Source organism: Myotis daubentonii, chromosome 17 (assembly GCF_963259705.1).
Source record: "Myotis daubentonii chromosome 17, mMyoDau2.1, whole genome shotgun sequence".
Taxonomy (NCBI): Eukaryota; Metazoa; Chordata; class Mammalia; order Chiroptera; family Vespertilionidae; genus Myotis; species Myotis daubentonii.
In genome coordinates, this window is record NC_081856.1 from 19,209,569 (window position 1) to 19,229,875 (window position 20,307).

General features: G+C 41.3%; 1 protein-coding gene and 1 non-coding gene across 6 annotated transcripts in view; both read right to left on the reverse strand.

Moving 5' to 3' along the window:
- The window catches only part of SGK3 (serum/glucocorticoid regulated kinase family member 3), a 109,834-nt gene that overhangs the window by 86,674 nt on the left and 2,853 nt on the right, over positions 1–20,307 (reverse strand). The gene's annotated exons all lie outside the window — the stretch shown is intronic.
- On the reverse strand, positions 5,448–5,581 carry LOC132220202 (small nucleolar RNA U109). Its single transcript, XR_009449717.1, has one exon. It is a non-coding gene; the product is annotated as a small nucleolar RNA U109 (small nucleolar RNA).

Sequence of the window (20,307 nt, forward strand, 5' to 3'; positions counted from 1 at the left end):
ATTAAAATTGATGAGCCTGCTCCTTCTACTTGTCAGAGCAGAGTTTATTGATCTCAAAACCAGTGACGTTAGAGGGAAATGCAAGTCAGGCAGGGCTGGGTCCCTAGCGTGAGCGGGCATTAAGTCCTGGAGGATCCCAATGCTGGTGATGCCAGTAACATACCCCACAGGCAGGATGAACCTAGCATATTAACATAAGAAGGAAGAATCTATCAAGGTTTGACATATTTATAATTCTCCGAGTGACACCCAAAGCCTGAGCAGCTTGGCAAATACATTATTTCAAAAATCTGGAATTCCCTCCAGCAACTCCCTGTTGTTTTTGTAGGGTGCTAATTCAGCACAGGCACGATCACTCTTTCGGAAGCTCTGAGCATCAACATTACTTTATTTTCTTGAATTTATCAAAACCATTTCCAAATTAAAAAATCTTCTAAGTATTAGAAAAAAAGATCTGAATTATATAAATTCCTACTGGTAGTTTTGACTCAGCAGAACATCCTAAGTACGTAGGAGGAAAGTAGGAGGAAAAGGCATCGAGCCAGATGCTTTACATACCTCAATAGAACCAGCTAACATTTACGGAGCCAAGCCCTGTGCTAAGGACTTCACATGCATTCTCTCATGTAATCTCTTATTAAGTCCATTTCACAGATGTAGAAATGGAACATTAAGTACCTTGTTCAGATTCACACAGCAATCCGCAGCACTGGGAGTCAAGTCTAGACCTGTCCAACAATAAATACTTGTGTTCTACGTGCCATGCTATGCTGCAAATACATTGCATTAATTTTTCATAAAGACTTGGCAAATTAAATAGATTTTTAAAAAATTTGTTAAGTGGCTAAAAGCTTAAAAGATAAGAGGCCTTTTAGCTTTATACTAAAATGGCACATACGTCAAAGGATTTTAAAATAACAGATAATTCATAACATGGCACCACACCAGATATCAGTCTTCTCCAGCTGTCTGACCAGTTTAGACCTGGACTTTCTAAAAGAGGCATTCTGTACTATTTACTCAAAAAACGGCATGGCTGTTTAAACTACTTGAAGATAGCCTTTTATCTGTTAGCAATTACCCTGTAAGAAATTTTACTGAAGTTATTGAGATGGGGAAACCACGGTCATAAGCTCAAAAAGAAAAATAACATTCAAATGAGGTTATGGAACAAAACAGTCTATTTTAAAAAGTAACCTTCATACCTTAGTATCATGAGAACTAACAATTTGCACAAAGTCGCATTCAGCATGCTTCACATTACGAAATCGAAATCGTCTCCTGACCCAGACTCCGGCTATCTGAACTGGCCGTGAGAGACCAGCAAACACTGGCCTGTCGAAATCTAAAGTTACAAGGAGAAAAAACTATTTTTTTGAAATGGTAAATCGTAAAAGGTAATTTGAAATCTATATAGCATTCGTTCTGCGCTCTCTGAAAAACAGCATGTAATTAATACTGACACAAGGATTTCATCTTCATAAATGCATTCACATTGATTAAGTCTCAGCATCCCTGTGTAGGAGAAACATTAGCAAATTCCCTCCATTTTTAATGTTATCTATGAAGAAACTTATGAATTGAAAAGTTCAGGGAAGGATTTGAAAATGTGGGCATAGATGTTTTACCCCTCTCTCAGCAGTCACCTTAAAATTGAAAGCAAACACAACACAAACCCCATACCACAGGAAGACAGAAAGCCACGGAGGAGCAGGAAGTGGGCAGAGTGGTGGACGATGAAACCTGAGGGCCTGCAGAGAGGACTCCAGCAGGAGCTAGCTGACCTAACCTGCAGATTTTGTGAAAAGGCGCAGGATTTGGTACAATAGGCAAGCAATGAAAGGCTTGTTATCTGGGAAAACTGAATGATCCTGGAGAAAACAGCTGATGATGAAATCTGTGGTGATCCCCATCAAAAAAGCTGGCTCACCTTTAACAAGTGTTGACCAGATGCACAGAACTTTTATTCAGTTTGTAATGTATCCTATTAGCGTCTCACTCTTAAATGATCACCAAGCACTTAAGAAAAACCTCTAACATAAAGGGCCAAAGTAAACAAAAAACACACTAGAATACCTAAAGACAGGAAATAGAGTACCAGGAATATTTTATCTACCAAAAATAAAAATAAAAAGCCTTCATAGAGACAGAAGACCTGATATGCATAAAACAAGAACGAAATGCTTTAACAAATTAAAATAATAAAAAAGCATAATTAGAGAATAAGGAAGAGCTCTTGGAAAGCAGTAATGATAGCTAAAACAAAAAATTCAATAGAAAGGTTGGGAGATAAAGTTGAGAGATTTTTGTAGAAAATATAACAAAAATACTAAAAAATGGATAACAGGAAAAACCAGTAAGAAAATTAGAAGGCTGAATCCCAAAGATCAAACACAAAACTTATTAAAGGTCTAGAAAGAGGAAATAGCGAGGATGAAATTATCAGAGAATTTTCCTGAGACATGAACAATATACGTTTCAAATAGAAAAGGTGCATTGAGTACTGTCAACGGATGATCATTGGTGCCAATTCGATGCCAACAGGTATCCCCAATTTGGGTGCTGTGAAGAAGGAAGCTATATGCAGTGCAAAACAGCTCCACTGTGATCCAGCCTGCAGGGAAAACAGCATTGTGAGGCGGCCCTGGGGCCTCTCCGGCAACTCTCCAGCTAGACAGCTCTGCTCTGCCCCATGCAGGTCTGCTTACACTGCTCTGGTCCCCTCCACTCTGCTCTGGTCCGCTCCTTTCTGTTCCAGTCTGCTCTGGCCTGCGCTGGTCTGCTCCGCTCTGCTCCCGGAGACGTCTTCAGTGTTTCAAGACATCTTTGGAAGCCTTCCCTGATCCCACCGCTGGTGCCCTTGCTGTGGGTTCCTCGGGCACTTCGCTTGTGCTGGCACTTTTTACCCTGGGTTATAATTGTTTGTCTTCACAATTAGGCCAGAATCTCCAAGAAGGCAGAAGTTATGCTGATTGTGTTATCAGTAAAGCCCTATCCACTGGTATAGTGCCCGACCTGTGGTGGGCACTCAATACATACTTGATGAATACAAAGCTTTTGCTGGGTGTACCAACTGATACTCTGATGAATGCATGAATAAGTGGAACAACAAAAATCAGTGTTTCTCTCTCTCTCTCAAAATGAATGAATAAAATTTTTTTTAAAAAAGCTGCTCCAATCCGGCGGCCAGTGTGACTCAGTGGTTGAGCAAAGGCCTATGAGCCAGAAGGTCACAGTTTGATTCCGGGTCAGGGCACATGGCCAGGTGGTGGGCTCCACCCATAGTAGGGGGCGTGCAGGAGGCAGCCAATCAATGATTCTCTCTCATCATTGATGTTTCTATCCCACTCTCCCTCTCCCTTCCTCTCTGAAACCAATAAAATAAAATAAAAAACATTAAAGAAAAAAAAAAAGGCTGCTCCAAGTTAAGAACAACCAATCCATACTCAGCCCACGCTGTCTATTAAGCAAACTGATCTAACTGTGCTGACTGATTCTGAAGAAGTGCTGTCCCAAATTAGTTTGTATACGTGAGATGGGGTGAGGAGTTTGGACTTGAACTAATAAAGAGCTATTGTATGTTAAGAAAGGTAGGCATGCAATTAAAATAGGGCTTTGAGAAGATTAGTCTCCTCTGGTATGCAGGATAGAATGGAGGAATTTTTTTCCTCCATTTCTTTTACCCATTTCTTTAAGGTGTGAGCGGATGACCAGACTAACATGAGCAATGAACCACAAAGGCTCAATTTGTATAGATGGAGTTTAGTATTCACTAACTCAACAGTTTTGAGGTTCTACTATGTTCTATGCCTAGAAATGGCAGTAGATAAGAAGAGGTCAGAGGATCAGAAGAGCCTGACAAGCCATGCTAAGGACTTTGGGCTTGATATTACAAGAATAGAGAATGTAATAGGAATGACAATGGTTAGATCTTTGCTTTAGATCAGTTTGAAAGCAAAGTGGGGAATGAATGGAAAAAGAGAGAGATCAAGATGGGGTAGAAAACTCTCTTAAGAGGGGCCACTGAAAATGTCCAAAGATGATGAGAGCCTCAAGAAGCTATAGTAGACATAGAGCAGATGGGACAGACTTGAGAAATATTTAACAGGTAAAATCAGGAGGACTTTGTAAATGATAGGGAGACATAGTCTTGCTCTCTAGTTACTGGATGGATAGCGATAAATTAAATAGGAATAGCACCGACCGGTTTTGCTCAGTGGATAGAGCTTTGGCCTGCAGACTCAGGGGTCCCAGGTTTGATTCCAGTCAAGGGCATGTACCTTGGTTGCAGGCACATACCCAGTGGGGAGTGAGTAGGAAGCAGCTGATCGATATTTCTCTCTCATCGATGTTTCTAACTCTCTATCCCTCTCCCTTCCTCTCTGTAAAAAATCAATAAAATATATTTTTTTAAAAATTAAATAGGTACAAATAAAAGAAGATGAGCCTAGCTGGTGTGGCTCAGTAGTTGAGTGTCAACCTATGAACCAAGAGTTCACTGGTTTGATTCCTGGTCAGGGCACATGCCCAGGCTGTGGGCTCAACTCCAGTGGGGGATGTGCAGCAGGCAGCCAACTGATGTCTCTTTCTCTCATCAATGTTTCTATCTTTCTCTCCTTTCCTCTCTTTCTAAAATTAATAAAAGCATATTTTTAAACAAAGGAAGATGAGATTGGTGAAAAGTGGAGGTGAGGTGTCAGGAAGAAGGTAGAAAAGATATACTTTCATACATGTTGACTTAGAACTACCTGTAGGCTAGCACCATGGGAAGCTAGTTATCTGGTAGTAAGCAATCGGACATATCTGTCTGAAGGGCAAAGGATAAATAAAGGTCAGGATAGGAACCAAGGATTTGAGAGTCATCAGCACAAGACACATGTAAACCAGGAAAAGTAATTTTAATCATTCAGAGAGCTAGTGTAGCCCAAAAAAGGCAATGGGATGAAGTCAGACATCTGGGGACACAACATTAGAGGGACTAGGGATATCATCTTTTTTTTTTAAGTTTTTTTTTTTTGTAATTGTATTTTTATTGATTTCAGAGAAGAAGGGAGAGGGAGAGAGAGATAGAAACATCAATGATGAGAGGGAATCAGTGATTGGCTGCCTCCTGTATGCTCCCTATGGGGGATCGAGCTTGCAACCCAGGCATGTGCCCTTGGCCGGAATCGAACCCAGGACCCTTCAGGCCACAGGCTGACGCTCTATCCACTGAGCCAAACCGGCTAGGGCTAGGGATATCATCTTAATGCTTTGTCAGGAGTCATCTCCAAAGAATCCTGTCTTTGCAATTGTCCAGATCTCCTCTCTTATAGCTTCTTCGGACTTAATGCAAAATAGTTGTGGTATGCCTTTCTTTGAAGTAATTAACAAAAGAGAAATAAAGTTAAGGCCATAAAATTTTATCCATTAAGAGTACTATTATTTACTGTTTCTTTTTTTTTCTTCTATGTAGGAGAAATATACTACTACTCAACCTCTACTGTAAGGTTCGCAGCCCTGAGAACTCCTTTCATGTAGCATGTTATGGAGGTATTCCTGCTCCCAAAGGAATGAGGAACAGACATATTTCCACATGCAATATCTACTGTTTCTTGAGCACCTAGTATATCCCAAGGACTATATTAAGTGTTTTACAAGTATTTTTTATTTTAAACTTAATAACAACTGTATGAGCTATGTCCTATTACTATGCCCATTCTTCAGGTGAAAAATACTAATTTTTAAGTGATGAACCACTATTTGAACTATAGTCTGGGGAACTCCAGACCTCCAGTCTTAACCACTGTAAGTATAATCTCTCATAGGAGCTAAAAACAGATAATGCGTCACAAAGGCAACCTGCTCCTTCTAATGCGTAACAAAGCCTATCAATGACATTTATTCCACTTGTGACCATTTTATAACATAAATTTTAAAGAAGTACGTATTCTGTTTTTACATCTGATTACACTAAAGTGTGAAGAAAGGTTCTATGAAATGCCATAGTCCAAAGATTCATTTTATTGTAATTATAAGAAACATTAAAATTGAAACCCAAGTGGTAAACTTTAATGATATTAAGATAAAAGAAAATTGCTTTTTAAGCTCAAAATGTTAAGTCTCTAGCTAACTCCCTCAGATGACATGAGAAAATGCTCCTTGCTTTTTCACCTGTAAAAATAAATCTGATAGCCAATAGGACAGGGCTAGATCTGGTGGGTCCTAGAAATGCTTATAAGCAAATGCTGACCAGGGTAGTATGGAATTACCCAAAAAACATAAAGTCTCCAATACAATTACTTACCCAGAAACTTCCATGTGACCCAAGCTTTATTTGCCTTTTAATGATTAGGAAGTGCATGAGAAGAGACTTCATTAAACATACCTACCATCCTTTTCATTAAAGATTTGGGAACTCTTCTCATTTTAAGAGAAGTCCTTCTACTTCTGTACATACTTACACAATAAACCATAATGACTCATAACCACTATCCATTACCTAAATTAGTACTTCATAACTTGTTTTCCACCTTTTAAAACTGAACCTAAGGAAATGTACACAAAATTATGATATATGAACTTTAACAGTAAGAGTGTAAAATTTAAAAAAAAGAGAGAGAGAGAGAGAAACCCACAGTACATTTGGCTGGTTTGCCTCTTGGTTTTTCCATGAAACCTCAAAACAGATATTTAAAGTGTATTCTTTTAATAGAGGTGGAAAAAATTGTTTTGGTTCTCATAATTTTAGCAACTTATTACTTAAACAAGGTATACTACTGTGATTTATATTAAGCAATATATATATTTGGTCTTTGTCCGTTTATGGCACAGAGCTCCTAAAACCCTTGGAATTTCCTAAGTGGTAAGATCTACAAAGGTGAAATAAGCCTCCTTCAATCACTCCTGTGTTTATATTAATGAGTTTTTGGAAAGCCCCTAGGCAATTTAAGGATGGGTGTTGGCTGCCAGGGAAACAGTCCTGATCAGACTAAGAGGGTTAGAATTTTCTCTCTAGGGAGAGGGGCTAGAGGTTGAATCAATCACTAACAACCAATGATTTAATTAACCATAACTATATAACAAAGCCTCCATAAAACCCCAAAAGGATGGGGTTCAGGGAGCTTTTGAGTTAGTGCACATGGAGGTGTGGGAGAGTGGTGCTCTGGGATAGTGGGCACAAAAATGCCCTTGTCCCTTCCCACATACCTTGCCCTACGCATCTCTTTCATCTGGTTGTTCCTGAGTAATAACCTTTTATAATAAACTAGAGACTTGGTGCACGAAATTTGTGCACAGGAGGGGGGGGGAATACCCTCAGCCCAGCCTGCACCCTCCCCAATCTGGGACCCCTCGGGGGATGTCCAACTGCCGGTTTAGGCCTGATCCCAGGGATCAGGCCTAAATCGGCAGTTGGACATCCCTCTCACAATCCTGTATTGCTGGCTCCTAATCGCTCACCTGCCTGCCTGCCTGGTCGCCCCTAACTGCGCCCCTCTGCCGGCCTGATAGCCCCTCACTGCCTCTGTGTGCCGACCTAATCACCCCTAACTGCCCCCCCCCGCCAGCCTGGTTTCCCCCTACTGCCCCCCCGCCGGCCTAGTCACCCCTCACTGCACCCCCTGCCAGCCTAATTGTCCCCAACTCACCCCCTTGATGGCCTGGTCACCCCCAACTGCACCCCCCCTGCCAGCCTGGTTGCCTGTTACTGCCCCCCTTGCTACCCCCAACTGCCCCCGTCTGCCGGCCTGGTCACCCCCAACTGCCCCCCCTGCTGGCCTGGTCGCCCCTCATGGCCCCCACGCTGGCCTGGTCACCCCATGCAGCCTGCTTGTTCAGTCGTCCCTCACTAATCCCCTGCTGGCCTAGTTGCCCCATGCAGCCTGCTTGTTCAGTTGTTAGGCCGTCCCTCACTAACCCCCCTGCCGGCCTGGTCGTAGGCAGCCATCTTGTGAGGGTGTGATGATCAATTTGCATATTACCTCTTTATTATATAGGATTGGTTATCTGGTAAGTAAACTATTTTCCCAAGTTCAGTGAGCTGCTCTAGCAAATTAATTGGGCCAGAGGAGGGAGTGGTGGGAAACGGATTTATAGCCTGTTGGTCAGAACAGGTAACAACCTGGACTTTTGACTGGTGGCTAAGGCTGTGGGAAGGGCAGTGATATAGAACTGAACCCTTAACCTGTGGAATCTTCAGGTAGACGGTATCAGAAGTGAGTTAAATTGTAAAATACGCAGTTGGTATTTGGTAACAAGAGTCCAGAAAAATGTTCAGAGTGTTGTGTGTAGTGTAAAGGAAAAAAAAAAAAGAGAGAGAGAGAGAATATGATTCCATAGAGCATTATTTGAAGCCAGGTATTGGCTTCCTTTAAAATCAAAGATGAAAATAAATAAATAAAAATAAAATAAAAACAAAGATGAGCCCTTGCCAGTTCCCCTCAGTTGTTAGAGGGTCAGCCTGTGGACTGAAAGGTCTCAGGTTCTATTCCGGTCAAGGGCACATACCTCAATTGCAGGCTCAATCCCTGGACCCAGGTCGGGGCGCATGTGGGAGGCAACCAATCAATGTGTCTCTCTCACATGTTTCTCTCTCTCTGTCTCTCCCCCTCTCCCCTATTCTCTCTAAAAATCAATGGGAAAATATCCTCAGGTAAGGATTAACAAAAACAAAATAAAAAATAAAAACAAAGATGACCAACCATACTGATTCATTTTCTAACAGTCACACTATACATCAACATTACAAAGTAGTAGAAATGTTCCTAAATTTTATATTATCATTAAATTTTACCAGAAATCACACAGATCCAAAAAACAAATACAAAAGCAGTGACAGTTTCTCTGATCCGAGCCACACTTGCAACCTGCTTTTCCACTGATTCCTGCAGTGAATTCCACCAGCGTTTTAGAACTTTTTGCAAATTAAGTTGGAAGTACTTGTTCACCTCAATTCATCTCTGGTGAATGGCTGTGTGGAACTCTAAATTTAAGTACAGCTACATTACTGTTCTCTGATTCGTGTAGAATAATTCTCGGATTCATGATAATGCCAGGCGAAATGACACTGCAAAGAAACTCTTTGTTTTCAAATAAATCAGTGGTTGGCTTTTGATAATGCAATAAAGAGCCTTATTCATCTAGTGTACCCTAGTTAAAATTATAAAAGTTGAGAACAAAAACAAAACTTCCACCTCTGCTAAAAGAATAATCTTTATTTAAAGCCTCCCCCCCCCCCCATATGAAACATTGCATTTTAGAGATAGAAGGAATTTTGAATATTTACAGTCATAGAAAATCAAGTCACTTGCTAGGGTTCACTTAACAAGCTAGTAGCAGATCAACACCATAACCTAAGCCTTCTAAATTCCCTAGCTGAAGCTATTAAATATTATAAAATATTATGGACAGGTTAGTATCAGCCAATTTTTAAGTAGACAATTTATCAAGTGCCTACTTTGTGCCTTTCACTACGCCAAGCATTTTCACATCTATCATCTCTTCCCTAAGTCAGCACTTAAGATTTTAAAAGACTTAATAAAACAATCACTTCACTCCTTTGGATATCCAGTGTTGCCAACAGAGAATATTGCCACATGATCCAAATGGAAAGAGGTAATTCAATTATTGCGCTAACTATACTACTGAAGAGGACATGTTCCAACAACACACTCACTCTCAGAAATTTCCCTCCCAGAGGCAGATAGAGACTGAGACAGCCTCCGAGCATGTCTGGGTACTGGTCTCTTTGCCAAGACCTCCTCCTTCATCCAGTTCTGTACTCTTTCTGCTACCACATTCTTTTTTGTTCTTCTGTAGCTGCTGTGTGTTCTCCAATCTAGGGTTTCTTCTGAACTGTCATCCTGTCCCATAACCTAGAAATCTAGATAACTTAGAAATGATGTCGAATTTCTCCTCTACCTTCTGACCTATACCCTTAAATGGCCACTGTTAGATGATAGTATTCATTAAATGAGAGATAACTCTAACTACAAATACAGTGGATTTAAAAAAAATACTAAGATGTGGGTATTTGCTTTTTTATAATTTCAAAACAATAATTTACTTTTAAAATGGTGAATAATTTCTGTATGTGCTACAAGGCAAAGTCAAATTATACTGTCTTCACAAACACATGGTGCTAAATTGTCAAAGTATTTTTAGTTGAGAAGAAGAATGTACTGGTATTCAGACTGTTGGGAAGGAAGAAATTTTTCTCTACCCTTCTAGGTTCTTCTGGCTGGTCTAAGAATTAAATTGATTTGAAATACATTAACAGGAAAAAAATAGCCAAATTTAATTATGCATGTACATATGGGGAGGGAGGTCCATAAGAATATGGAGGCGCAAGGAAGATAGGCAGGTGAGGCTTACATGGCATCTTGAGCTAAGGAGAAGGGGTGGTGGATTGGGGCTTCAAAGAGGAGGAAGGCAATTCACATGAAGATGGAAAAGCCAATGTTCAGTGAACAAATGTCTGTTGGGCAATACAGAGACAAGGACTCAGAGACCTCCAGACCCTGCCCAGTTTCCCCATCGCACCTAGCCCATATTCTTTGTAAATATCTCAGGTGCTAGCACTATTTTCTGGAATAGGTCCCTATCTAAGTTTCTTCCTGAGTCTTTTATTTCTTGCACATAAAATGATCCTCATGCCAGAGAGACACATTGCTGGGTGGCAAATTTACTTCCCTACAATATATTGATACATTTTAAATGCCTCTACTAACGGAATCTCATATGACATTTATACCACTGCATACGTTGACACATATATTTCATAGAATTCTTGTAGGTACAGACAAAGAATGCTACCATGAAAAAAAGATAACCATTTACCAATTCTGGTTAGCATCTAGAATAAGTAATGTGCATCTAGAATATGCAAAACATTTTTACAATTCAACAAAAATAAAAGACAAATAATCTAATTTTAAAATGGGCAAAAGATCTGAATAGCCATCTCTCCAAAGAAGATATACAAATGGTCACTAGGTACATGAAAGATCATTAGTCACTATGGAAATGCAAATCAAAGCCTCCGTGAGATACCACGTCACACCCACTGAAATGACTGAAGTAAAAAAGACAACAGGTGTTGGCCAAGATGTGGAGAAATTTGAGCCCTCACAAATTTCTGGGGGGACTGTAAAATAGTGCCAATACTGAAAAGCTTGGCAATCCCTCATAACATTACACGGAGTTACCATAGGACCCAGCAATTCTACCCTTAGGGATCACCCAAGAGAAATGAAAACATATGTCCACACAAAACTTGCAGATGACTGTTCATCGCAGCATTTTACATAATTGCTAGAAAATGGAAATAACCCGAGTGTCTGTTAACAGATGAGTGAATAAGCAAAACATGGTACACTGATGCAATGGAATATCTTTCGGTGATAGAAATGAAATACTACATGCTACAACATGGATAAACCTTTAAAACAGTATGCTAAGTGAAATACACCAGTCACCAAGGACTAGATACGGCATGATTCCATTTTTCATTAAATGTCCAGAACAAGCAAATCTATATATAGAGAAAGTAGATTCCTCATTGCCAGGGGCTGGGGGAAGAAAAGGATGGAGGATGGGAGTTACTGCGAAGGGTCCAGGGGTCCTTTTGAAATGATGAAAACGTCCTGGATTTAGATAGTGATGACGATGGCACAAGTCTATGACTAAATCACTGAACTGAGTACTTTAAAAGGGTCAATTAGCAGCATGTAAAGCAAGTCTCAATAAAGCTTTTATTTAAAGTGTTAAGTGTAAGGTACTTCGTAGGCTTGGGGTTTATCGTCTTCTCCTTTCGCTATCTGTGACCTTTTGAAACTATTCTAATCACTTCCATTTCTTCGGTATCTTTCTCACCATCTTTGCCCAGAACATAAAAGAATTTTATTAGACCAGAGAATCAAAGGAATTCAGCCCTGAAATGTTCTTTTATTCTTACTTGGTATCTACATCTGCTGATTGCTCTATTCCCAAGGGTTAATGTAAGCGGTGCTGGCTATCACCGTGAAGGGATTTTAGAACATGACATCAGCATTTGAAGTCTGGCAGCAGTTTCTAGATTACATTAACATAATCTCAGAATAATAGAGTGAAAATGAAAAGCCAGTTTTCAAACTCATGGAACGACTGCCTCATCGGCAGAAGGTAATCAGAGTAACCTGTAAGCCAATGCTGCCTGTTCTTTCTGAAGGGAGGCTTGGAGAGGAGTCGGCCTTTACCCCTTCTCCAAGGCTCAGGGGCCCTCCTGGTAAAGCCAGGCAGACCTGTTCCAAGCAGCTCTCCCGTGTTGGCCATGCATGGCTGCCTTCGAAACCTCCCTAAGCCTCAGTTTGCTCATTTGTAAAATATTCCTTACCCCAGAGAGTTATTATGATTATTTAATAAAATAATCTCTCTAAAGCACCCAGCACATGGTAGATACTCAATATTAGTTCCTTTTTCTTTGCTCTACTCAGGGTAAAACACAGGTCAAAAATGACGAAACGACAAAAACCCTGATGAAAGAGACTCTTCGGCTTAGCCTGTACCAAAAAGAGCAGAATTATTTAATTACTAAAAGTAAACCAACCTTTATTTTCTAAAAGCATCAAGCTAACATAATATTAAGTAAGTAACTTATAACCAGGGTGGTACGATACAAGATAACATGGGGGAAAATCAACTAACTTTGCACTGATTCTGTTGGTATTATCTCACAGTTTTATTAGGAAACAACTGAGTGTCCAGTTGGCAGAATACTGCAGACAATTTCAGTTAAATGGTTCTCCGAAGAAGCCAACAATAACTTGAGTCTTGGCTGTATTTGTAGTATCAGAATTTCCAAAGGGAAGGACTCATAATAAATCTTAGTCACAACACTTGAGGAGCCAGGTCAAGATGCCTGCAAAATACTACTAGTCCTTTGAGACAAGACTACACATGCATTCCTTTTATTTATTTTTTTAGATATTTAAAAAAATTTATTTTTCAATGACAGTTTACATTCAATATTGCTTTGTATTAGTTTCAGGTGTACAGCATAGTGGTTAGACAACCACATACTTTACAAAGTGTTTCCCCCAATATTTCCAGTACCCACCTGGCACCACGCATAGTTATTACAATATTATTGTCTATATTCCCTATCCTATACTTTACATCCCGTGACTATTTTGTAACTACCAATTTGTATTGCTTAATCCCTTCACCTTTTCCACCCGGTCCCCCAACTTCCCTCCCCACACATGCAATCTTTTTTTAAAAAAAGATTTGAAAAAACTTTATTTAAAGACTTCTGGAAAAATAACAACAGAAATACACAGACACCCCCCCCCCCCGTTTTTTTTTAAGTCAAGGAATCGCAGACATGATTTTTAAAACTACTTTTACAATGGGTTACATATTCACATGGTTCAAAAACCAAGAATATACCAAAGAAATACAGTGAAAAGTCTGCTTCCCACCCAGTTCTCATTACCCAATTCCAAACAGATAAACACTTACTTGCTTAGTCTTTTTATGCTTAGACAAACAAAGCAAAAATATATTCTTATTTAACCCTTATTTTTCTACACAGAGGTAACAATTTATACATATTCTGCATCTCCAAAGCAACTTTCTAATCCCAAAATGTCTGATAAAAGCAACAAATAAATTCAGTAGAACAGGGATTTTTTTCACACTTGAGTGAATTTTTAAAAGGAGAAACAATAATAAATGATGTTAATGAAAATCAGAAATAAAGGAAATTTAAAGGGGACACAAAATTCAAGGGGAAAGAGGAACAGAGGAAATCTCTTAAAAATTCTTGTCTGCTAAAACATTGGTATGTCTTATCTTTCATTAATTAAAAAAATAATAATTCCCTTATAGACAAAAAAATTAAACCAAATAATCACCAGAAGAGAGAATGAGGGTTAAAGAAGAACAATTAGGAAAAAAAAGGAAGGTACCTTATGTTGGAATGGACTAAAAAATGTCAATTATGCACAACTATGTACACTTAGAACTACAAAACTAAGAACCATTTTTAAAAATTATACCAAGGTCTTACCTTCTAAATATTTATTCACAATCTTCCCAGTTCAAATAAGCAAATAAGAAGAACTTTCATGTTTAAGCCATGATGAATTTTAGCACCATGTTGTTTGGAAGCTGAGTAAAAATGTCTTTTCAAAACCTTTTTCATTCGTGTTTATGAAAAAGTCAGCCTTTGGTCTCAGTGCAGTTTAAGGAGCTTCTGTCTTGGTGCAGAGCTCCTCATGTCTGGCTAAAGCACCTTTACTTTGGCCAGACTGAAGTCAGCTACCTGGGCCTGACCCCCCACCTCTGCCTCTCAAGAGAGTCTACAAGGCGATGGAAATTTCCTACAAACAGCACTGCTTCTTTGCTAACTTCCAAGAATGGACAGCTGATCTATGCTTCTCACCATCACGTATCTCTGCTGATGAAAATCTAGGAAGAACGGGTTTGGAATCCTGACACACCACTTCTCAAAGATTGCTAATCTTTGGCTTAAGATAGCCCTTTGCTTCCTTAACTTCAAAATAAACATGCTATTTTTAAACCACATATCTAGAACTTTGGGTGTATTCTCTTAAGGAAATAGTGGTCTTAGCTAGGAGTTAGCTTGAAGACCAAAACACCCTCTCATTAATCCATAATATGACTAACATCTTCAACAGGGGAATAAAAAGCAAAAAAGCACCAAAGCAATGACATGAACAAAAAAATGTATAGTTTTAAATGTTGCCGAAACCGGTTTGGCTCAGTGGATAGAGCGTCGGCCTGCGGACTGAGGGGTCCCGGGTTCGATTCCGGTTAAGGGCATGTGCCTGGGTTGCGGGCATATCCCCAGTGGGGGGTGTGCGGGAGGCAGCTGATCGATGTTTCTCTCATCCATGTTTCTGACTCTCTATCTCTCTCCCTTCCTCTCTGTAAAAAATCAATAAAATATATTAAAAATAAATAAATAAATAAATGTTATGCCAGTGCTCTACACACACACACACACACACACACACACACACACACACACACACACACACAGCTTACTTAGAGCAGAGGTGGGTGGAGACTTCTGTGGAAATTTTGAAAGGAATTACTGGGTATTCTCAAGCGCTTTGAAGGTTGAAACCACTGGTCCTTTATAATGTCTACCTTTCCTCCCAAACTGAACGCTTTCCTTTTCCTTATTAAAGGCTTGTTCTTAACTATACCACCATGATTAGTGTCCTTTTTTTCCCCCCCTCAAGATCAAAAGGAAGGAGTTCAATAGAGAAAGGACAGAGAAATGTTCTTAAAGCAAAAGCTAGACCTGGCTGGTGTGGCTCAGTTGGTTGGAGGGTCATCCTGTGCACTGAAGCGTTGTGGGTTGTATTCCTAGTTAGGGCGCATACCCAGGTTGTGGGATTAATTCCCAGTTGGGGTGTGTATGGGAGGCAACCAATCGATGTGTCTCTTTCAAATTGATGTTTCCCTCTCTTCCTCTTCTTTCCTCTCTCTAAAAAAACCCCAAACAATTAAAAAAACATATAATTATTTTAAAAAAAAGAAAAAGCTGGAAGAAGAAAAAAAGAACCAGGTTAAAAGGGGTACTAGACTCTCAGAAAAGTGAAAGGTGGGGAAGCCGCAAAAGGATATAGGAGCAAACTGTGGGTAACAGCTGTGCACATGTGCAGTGGGGGAAGAAAAAGGGGATGGCGAGATGTTAGCCCAGACAGATGCTGTCTGAAAAAACTGGTGATCTATAAAGAGCCAGGGGCCCTCACATCCGAAACAACTGAACGGAGGATGTGGGGCGACCAGGCCGGCCGGGGGGTTAGTGAGGGACGACCAAACAACTGAGCAGCAGGCTTTGTGGGGCGAACAGGCTGGGGGGGCGGGGAGGGGCAGTGAGGTGCAACCAAGCCGGCAGAGGGGGGCAGTGAGGGGCGACCAGGCTGGCAGAGGGGGCCAGTGAGGGGTGACCAGGCCAGCAGGGGGGGCAGTTGGTGGTGACCAGGCCAGTAGGGGGCCACAAGGGGCGACCAAGCCGGCAGGGGAGGCAGTTGGGGATGACCAGGTCAGCAAGGGGGCAATTGAGGTGATCAGGCTGGTGGGGGGGGCAGTTAGGGGCGATCAGGTCAGCAGAGGGGGGCAGTTAGGGGTGACCAGGCCAGTGGGGGGGCAGGAAGGGGTGACCAGGCTGGCAGCGGGGGCGGGGGGGCAGTTAGGGGCCACCAGGTCAGCAGAGGGGGGCTGTTGGGAGTGACCAGGCCAGTGGGGGGGCAGTTAGGGGCAACCAGGCCAGTGGGGGGGGGCAGTTGAGGGCAACCAGGTTGGCAGGGGAGGCACTTGGGGGTGACCAGGCCAGCAGGAGGGGCAGTTAGGGGCGATCAGGTCGGCAGGCAGAGGCGGTTAGGGGTGATCAGGCTGGCAGGGGGGCCAGTTAGGGGCAATCAGGCAGGCAGGCAGGTGAGCAGTTAAGAGCCAGCGGTCCTGAATTGTGAGAGGGATGTCCCACTGCCAGTTTAGGATCGGGCCTAAAGGATCAAGGGGTCCCAGATTGGAGAGGGTGCAGGCTGGGCTGAGGGACACCCCCCCCACACACACCGTGCACAAATTTCGTGCACCGGGCCTCTAGTATTATTATAACTAGGGAGTTGTATACATGAAATTATACTAAGTCAAGTGTTACTAACTCTGAGAGCCTATAATATAATAGGACCATAAGAAATTTCAAGATCGCCTATTTCTTCCATTGATGGAGCTTTGTTAGACCAATTATTTCAAAAAATCTACTTACTAGGAGACTACTTCAAAACATGTGAAGATCAGCTGTTCTGATTTTTAACTAAATTTAACACTTTTTCCTTAGTTCAAATCTATTATTTCTGCTTCTCCTTTAGTGACCATAATCAATTATGTGTGAATATTCTGTTAGTTCTTTTCTTAAATATCTTATATTTTAGATGTACTTAAAATACAAATATTGACTGACCTCCATTAGAGATATGCATTATGCTGATTTGGGTGGATCTGTCAGTCCCTCCACACACCCTCACCTCATCCCCTTTATGAGCAGTAGTATAAACTTCCAAGTTTTATCCAGACTTGGGCTATGGCAGGTGGCCAGGAAACACAGCAAAATAACTGGTTTAAAAGTGTTGGCTACACAAACATGATTCCCCAACCAACAAAGCAAGCCTTCAGAAGAAACTGCTTAAAATGGCATTGAAAATATGGATACGCATACGCAAATAAAAGGGTAGAAAGTTATACTCTAAAATGCTAACAGTGATTAGTGACTGGCAGGTTTACTGGTGTGTGTTTTTTTTTTCAGTCTTTATTGTTGAAAGTATTATATATCGAAAAAAAAAAAAGAAAGAAAGAATTGTATGCCTCCCTTTCCCCCCCATTGACCCCTTCTAGCCTGCCTCTGCCCCTCTGGTGATTCTTCTTCTTTTTTTTTCTTTAAAAATGTATTACTTTGGTGATTTAAACATATTTTAAAAGAGTGAGCATATAAATAATTAGAAATAGAAGGTGGATAATTTATTAACCATAAAGTAGAATACTATGCAGCTGTCAAAACTAATGGTGTAGATTGATAGATGTCCATGATAAAAAACAAAAAACAGAAACAAAAGAACAAATTGTGTAGAATGATTCTCATTTTCAAAAAATATTTCTGCATATATTTATAGACACACAGGTTTATATAAGCATGGAGAAAAATCTGGAAAGATATAAATACATAGCAATGATTATCTTCATGGGTAAGATTAAAATGGAGAAGACTTAGTTTTCCTTTTCACTTCACATGCTTCTCGACTGCTTGAATTCAAGAGCATACATGCCTTTGTAATTAAAAATATTTAGAAAATAAAAGAAACAAAACTAAAATAAAAATAGGGAAAAAAGGTGACATACACACTGTGTTTTCTTGGGAAACTGCGGACATGATTCCTATAGTTCCCTTTAGCTGATCACTTATCTACACTAATAAAAGAGAAAAATGGTAATTGGCGTATGACGATACCCTTTTCATTGGCTAATCAGGGCTATATGCAAATTAACTGCCAACTAAGATTGGCAGTTAACTGCCAACAAGATGGCGGTTAATTTGCATATATAGGCACAATGCAGGGAGGCGAAAGGGAAAGCAGGAAGAAGCCCCCTGCCACTGACAGTGATCAGAAACCCAGCGGGGAGCTAAGAGCTGGGGGGCAGGGCAAAGGCGGCCCCAGGGCTGCCTTTGCCCTGCCCCCCAGCCATATCGGAGAATCAGGTGCCTTTTCCGCCCTGGCCAGTGATAGCAGGAAGTAGGGGTGGAGCCAGTGATGGGAGCTGGGCACGGTAGAAGCTGGCAGTCCCAGGAGCTAGGGGTCCCTTGCCTGGGCCTAAAGCGAAGCCCAGGATCGCGGGGCCGCTGCAGCTGTGGGTCCCCGCTGCCCGGGCCGGACGCCTCAGCCAGAGGCATCCTGCAGAGGCAGGGGCGGAGCCCACGCAATCGCGGCCCCCCCCCAGCTGCCACTGCAGGTCCCCGCTGCCCAGGCCAGACGCCTAGGCCAGAGGCATCAGGCCTGGGCAAGGGGCCGATCCTGTGATTGGAGGGTGATGGGGGTCAACGCCTGAGGGCTCCCAGTATGTGAGAGGGGGCAGGCTGGGCTGAGGGACACTCCCCCCCCCACCCCCCCCCCCCACACACACCCAGTGCACGAATTTCATGCACCGGGCCCCTAGTATAATATATGTGCATTAGATTATATAATCTATCCACAGATCCTATATATATGTTTGTCTGCATGTGTGGATGCTGATTTGGAAACCATATCATTTTAAGCTAACTTTAATCTACTTTTATTTTAAAAACAGCGAGGTAAGTAACTAAAAGTTTCTTCTCACTACTTAACTCAAGCAAGCCATTAGTCAAGTCCTAGGGAAGCCCCACTGTGCTTGAGGATGCTTCATCCATAGACTGGCTAGTCCATCAGTGAGTCCGATTTTGTGTGTTAATGTACATGAAGTCTATTTTACCTACAGGAAAAGTGTTTGGTATTGACTGGCACAGCAAATATACCAGGAACCTGAATGACAGCAATTAACCTGAATGCTATTCATTACTACATGCCATGTAAATACAATGTCGGTTATTTAAAATCGCAAAAACAGTGAAGAGAATGACATTATCTCCATATTATAGGCAGGCTCAAAAAAGAGTAAGGCTTTAAAAAGGTACGAAATCCAGGCCTTTACTCAAACAAAAGCCTGTGAAATCTTCTTACTTCCAGTTTAAAGCCTGGAAACCAGCCCTCTACAATTCAATTGTCTGCAAATGCATTTGGTGGCCTGAAGAAACAGCTACCCATAATGACACTTCTGCACTTGGTGGTTCAAAGGAACTCTGCCTGCCAATATCACATGCTGACATATGTTTCTAAACCTTCCCAATCGTCCTTTGATCCCATATATGTCTTCCCCTTATGTCTGTCTGATCCCTTCAGGAGAGGCAAAGCAGCAATCTGCATGACTCCTCCACTGTGAGACCTCATTCACAACCCTTGCTTCACCCTCCATTTCACATATTACAGATTCTCACCCTACAACAATTCCCCTAACATAATCACCCTTCGTTCACCCGCCCATCACCAAATAATAGTGGCTACAAAAAGGTAAACTAAGGCAGATTTTCAAGACCTGTGGCAACCAGGAAAGGCCAGAAGAAGTTGGACAGGAGCAAGGAGATGGTACACTGCTCTCTTTGCAAACTCACTGGCGCAGCTTCAAACAGGCAATAAAGTTTTACTGTTCTGAGTCGGCCTTCAACATCTGATTTCCATGTTGTTTTCCTCTGCAATGACAATTAACTAACTCAAGTTAGTACTGAGTTAAAACGAACTTTGCCATGAACCACAAGGAGTGGAAATGGCGCCTCTTACATTTGCCAGTTTTCTCCATGAAATAGAAGGGGGGGAAAGGTGAAATGAGAACAAAGACGCCACCTTACAGAATGCAACAGATAAAGGGAAACAGTCCCTTAAAATAATTCTTGAACTGTTTCTGTCAGGAACAACATGTTACATAATTTGAGTTTCATGAATCAGCAGTTTAGTCAGTAATTTACATGAATTTAAAAAGAGAGAGAGAGAAAACATGAGATTGGAAAAGGTAACGAGGTTTCTGAAACAAGACAGGTTTCAAAAGTATTTTATTCCACCCCCACACAGAGGAACGAACGTTGAGAAGAACCTGACAGGCAGATGACTCAGGGTGGCTTCATTAAGGGTGTCTTACCACCTAATCCCCTTCATGGGAAAGGCCACTCCACCTCCCATTTTTCCCTTCTCA